The sequence below is a fragment of the Sinocyclocheilus grahami genome, unplaced genomic scaffold, assembly GCF_001515645.1.
Source record: "Sinocyclocheilus grahami isolate Dianchi unplaced genomic scaffold, SAMN03320097.WGS_v1.1 scaffold582.1, whole genome shotgun sequence".
NCBI classification, from domain to species: Eukaryota; Metazoa; Chordata; class Actinopteri; order Cypriniformes; family Cyprinidae; genus Sinocyclocheilus; species Sinocyclocheilus grahami.
The window spans coordinates 596,102-601,577 of NW_015505761.1; the positions used below are offsets into that span (position 1 = coordinate 596,102).

The 5,476-nt window shown below is 38.1% G+C and overlaps 1 pseudogene; it reads right to left on the bottom strand.

Moving 5' to 3' along the window:
• LOC107556884 (CTP synthase 1-like) overlaps nt 1-5,077 on the bottom strand; it is a 17,193-nt pseudogene extending 12,116 nt beyond the window's left edge.
• Nucleotides 5,078-5,476: the final 399 nt, after the last annotated feature.

Sequence of the window (5,476 nt, forward strand, 5' to 3'; positions counted from 1 at the left end):
TAACCAGCCCTGAACTGGGCCAGAACAAGTTTTAATAGTGCTACCCAATCTCAGCCTTCAGTAAACCACATAGAGACCAGCCTTTAACCAGAAACCCCAAAACTGAGCCATAAAAAAATCCAAAAAAACAACAACAACTCCGCCACGGCTCAATCGATAGGCGGTAAAACACACAGCTTTTTTAATAGCAGTTGATACACCTTTAGACAATTAAGCATCTGTGATTTACACTTCTTTAGATTGTGAGGGAAAGAGTTTCTGGCTCAGCTGGGACTTGAACCAGAGATCTTCTTGCTGTGAGGAGACGGCATTTCCCACTGAGCCACTTATGCTGTGCTTAGCCGCAGACATTACATACAGACACTCGTGCAATAATAATACATAAAACAACTGAAAGGTTTTCGTGACTGTATGTATATAAAATAATAAAAAAACATTTACAGGTACAAAACTCTGTTTGGATAGATGCTGAAATGTACAACATACACAGCAAAAGAACACTGCAACATTTACAGGTACAAAACTCTGTTTGGATAGATGCTGAAATGTACAACATACACAGCAAAATCCTCAGTGAACACTGCACACAATGTTAAAAGAAACACAAAAGTAGTGTTGAAGTCCACGAGATGAATGATCAAATTAAATGATCAAATAAGCATTTGGTAAAATCAACTGAAATAAAACATTAAATCTCTGAAGATCTCAGCAACTCCACAAACAGCATCACCAGCTTCACTTATTATTAACCAGACTGACTTTATTTCTGTCAGCCATCTAGAGAAGCTCTTATTGAGAATGAATAGAGGTTTAGATGTTGATATTTGTTTCATTTCAGTCGCCATTGTGGTGATCAGTGTTTGCTTTAGTTGGGCTCTTGGTCCCTGCACTTCTTGCTTGAGCTCTTTTTCAGCTGCTGTGACTGTGTTTAGAAAGCACATTCTTGTGACAGACTTTAAAATCTCATCAGTAGTTTCTTTTTTATGGCTCAGTTTTGGGGTTTCTGGTTAAAGGCTGGTCTCTATGTGGTTTACTGAAGGCTGAGATTGGGTAGCACTATTAAAACTTGTTCTGGCCCAGTTCAGGGCTGGTTATAAGTTACTATTCGGCTGAGATTTGGGCCAGTTATGGCTCATGTCTGTAGTCCAGATCTGGGCCAAACAAGGGCCGTAATTCTTTGCTGCATGTGGGCCGAGTGTAACTGCTTGTTTGGCCCAGAGCTGGGCCAGAAGACAATTGCTATGTGGGAAGATGCACGTTAAATATCGCATGTGATTTATCGTGCAACCCTAGTTCACACTTGGCAGGTTTGGTTCGGTTAAAACTCTGCTGCAGTTGCTTTGTTAGTGTGATTCATCTGAAAATACATGAATGCTGCCATCCGAACAGAGACCCATCTTTACAGGGTGCTTCAGTCCACCTTTAATCAAACAAATCTCCTTGCAGCAGATTTTGGTTTGTGTGTGCAACAGAGGACTTCCTGGTGCTGTTTTAAGTTCTTCACGGTTTATAAATGCATGTAGCCCAGCATACAGCATTGTTAGTTTTGTAAGTAAGTTCTGTGCAAAATATACACGCAGTCCAATCAGGTTGTGAGCTTGTCCTTAGACCTTTTGTTCTGTATTTTTTATCTTCAGTGTTTAAAATGACAGTATGAACGCCAAGCAAACCAGGACTAAATGTATCGTTTTCTTTTTTGGTACAGACCAGAAGAACCAATTTCAAGTGTGAACTCATCCTAAAATAGGCCGTTTAGAAAGTAAGACTGTTATAAACACATTAAAGGTGCCCTGTATCCTGTCTTCTGAGTAACATTGAGAATATCACTATATATTGTTGCAACACCGCCGCCACGACCAGTCTGACGGGGCTCATGCTTATAACAGTAGCTTGGTGGAGTAGACTCATTTAGACCAATATAATCATTAGGTTTTAGCCAGGTTTCAGTCAAGCAGAGTACATCAAAACGATTATCTGTGATCATTTCATTTACATCACTGATTATAATGAGTTCTATAGTATTTTGTCGACCACTTGTGTCCGGTGTAGACACAGTTTAACATTTGTTTGGTATTGTTTCACAGAACTAATCGTTGCCTGGGTTGCGTACGTATGTGTGGGGCGGAGCTATCAAAATAGGGGCAAGACCCTTTTGGGGTAGGGGTGTGTTTGTTTTGGTGATTTCAAATGTCAACATTGGCTACCAGAAATCGCTTACCCCACCTTTAATATGAGACTCACCCTGTACAGTTTTGCCCAGGTAATCTCCCCTGCGCTCTTTGTTGATGACAGACTGGTAGATTTTTCCGGTGGTCAGGTTGTTGTCTTTAGTGAGCCTGATGTCCAGAAAACTCTCATAGTTGCCCAGATCCAAATCCACCTCTCCCCCATCATCCAAAACAAACACCTCACCTACACAAGACAGAATACATCACATTCATACACAGGGCCACAGAACTCAACTATCACCCACATAAATGACATTTTATAACTGTTATATACTTTTACATTTTCTGAAGTAGTGAGTGGTTGTGATGCTAAGGTGTTGTTGTTGTTTTTTTGTAATGTGGTCTCTAAGATGTTTTGAGGAGGTTTTAGCATGTTGCTATGCTATTAGGTTGTATTGGGCGGTTGCTAAGATTTTTTTAAGTGGCTCTCTAGTTATACAGGTTCTCTAGTTATACAACCGTAACATGTGGGATATAGAGATATAGAGATATCAGGTCCCACAATAAACATGTTTACTTGCATTTCAGATTCTGTCTGCAATCTGACCCACGTTACGGTTGTGCCGATAGTATTGTGTATCGACGATAGTCAGAGATACCGTATGATGATATCAAGACAATGATAATCATTATTATTAGGCTAGTATTATTATAGAATTAATAGTAGGGCTTATTTGTTCCATCATATTTCTTTACACGCACTTTTACAGTGTTGCGCGTTATAACCAATCACACACAATTCTGTTGAGCTTATGAATGCAATGACCAATCAGAGTCATTCAGATGAGTCAGAGTTTTGTTGTTCAGCGCTCGCAGACTGAATTCAGCTCTCATCAGAAACAACAAAATGCAGATGTGCGTGCGACGCAAGTACAAGAGATTTACTCATCATCATGCAGTGTAGACAGCTTCACGGACTATAATGGGAGTGTTTTTAAAGAGCTTCTTTGCTTGTTGCTGCTGTTTGAATAACTGAGGAAAGGTAAGCCTTATAATCAGTAACTTAGAATGGTTTTATTAAACCGCGATCATGTTAAACACAAATTCAGTCATATAAAAAATATTTTACGACATAACATTATGCTACTTGACTAAAAATATATAATGTGTAGTTAATAGATTACACTAACACTAGGCTGCTTTTAGCCTTACTCTGGAGTTGGTTTACTCTAAATAATTAAAGAAATTAGCACGATGCTATAGTGTGTCTGTGATCTCACAGGCTGATGATAGGACAATATATCAGCATGACCAGCAAATATTCAGCCTGACCAGCTTATAAATGTGAGCCTGGAGCACAAAAGCAGTCTGAAGTCGCTGGGGTATATTTGTAGCAATAGCCAACAATACATTGTATGGGTCAAAATTATCGATTTTTCTTTAATGCCAAAAATCATTATGATATTAAGTAAAGATCATGTTCCATGAAGATATTTAGTAAATTTCCTACCGTAAATATATAAAAACGTAATTTTTGATTAGTAATATGCATTGTTAAGAACTTCATTTGGACAACTTTAAAGATGATTTTCTCAATATTTTTTTTTTTTGCATCGTCAGATTCCAGATTTTCAAATAGTTGTATTTCAGCCAAATATTGACCTATCCTAACAAACCATAGATCAATGGAAAGCTTATTTATTCAGCTTTCAGATGATGTTCAGATGAAAAATTTACCCTTATGACTGGTTTTGTGGTCCAGGGTCACAAATGTAAGAGGCATGCGAGTTACTTGTCAAAGTCGAATATTTATTGTCAGGGTTTGGTTGAAATAATGCATAGTGATGCTTGCATTTCGCAAGCACATTGTTTGATTTACATGTACTGCAACCAGTGTTGGGGGTAACACATTACAAGTAACGCGAGTTACGTAATCAGATTACTTTTTTCAAGTAACTAGTAAAGTAACGCATTACTTTTTAATTTACCGGTACAAGAGAATATCGGAGTTACTTTTTCAAACAAGTAACGCGAGTTACTTTTTTTCCCAATTTATTGACTGACAGCTCTCCTGTCCCCATGTTGAGAGAAATCAGATGTTACTGTAGATCTAAAATAAATATGAATATGCATTAATTCATCTCACTCACACAAACACAGATTCAGTATTCCTCAAAATGAATAAAAATAATGCAACTCAGAATATGACGCAAACCTGCAATAATTAAATGTTAAACAACACAAATATCCTTTATGTATTTATTCCCATTCTATTAACCAATGTCTTTGCTTCTGACCTTCGATGATCCAGTTCAAGCATACTAATAAGCACAAATTACTCTAGACAAACATTTGTGTGTCTTTTTTTATTGCTGAAATGTGTTGAAATGTCTTCTTCTGCATTCTACTGTACGGACGTAAATGTACTTTCCCTTCAGCCTGAGGCTTATTCATTTCACCTTTGGTGTGAAAAGGCTTTTATATTTGCCAAAAATAGAACTTTTTTATTTTAAAAACAAACAAGCAAGCCCTGTCCAGATTTAAAAAGTAGCACAAAAGTAACGTAACACATTTCCTTCCATAAAAAGTAACTAAGTAACATAATTAGTTACTTTTTTTATGGAGTAATGCAATATTGTAATGCATTACTTTTAAAAGTAACTTTCCCCAACACTGACTGCAACATTTGACAGTGATACATATTCTTCGAAGTGTAATATGAGGAGTGGTGTGGGGTTACTGTGCTCATACGGCGAGAAGGTCCCTGCATCGATGTTGATGTAGGGGTCGATCTTGATGGCTGTGACGCGCAGGACTTGAGGATGGTTCCCACGCTGCTGGCTATAATGCCTTTCCCGATGCCTGAGATCACGCCGCCCATCACCAGAATATACTTCATACTGCCAATTACACCCTGGACACATGAGAAGACAGGATTCATTATAGGTTACACCGATCTTATCGGTTCTTGTTAAACAGCAGCTTTCATCAAGATCAATTCCTAAGTGCAATCTCACACATAGTGATGAGACAACAACATCAAGTCCCTGAAGAAACAAGCAGGTCTGTGAAAGCTGCAGGCTAGACATCAGATCAAATGGTCTATGGGTTTCTTTGGTCTCTATTAACATTGTGTCCTCACCAAACATCTTATATAGTCAGAGGTTTACAGCAGATCAACAAATACAACTATGTCCTAAGGTTTCAATGCATGAGTCACATTTATAGCTGATCATTTCCAAATGTGATGCCGTGCTTGACAACACTGTGAATCACAGCACCATAGTTTCTTAACAAGTTACTTACTT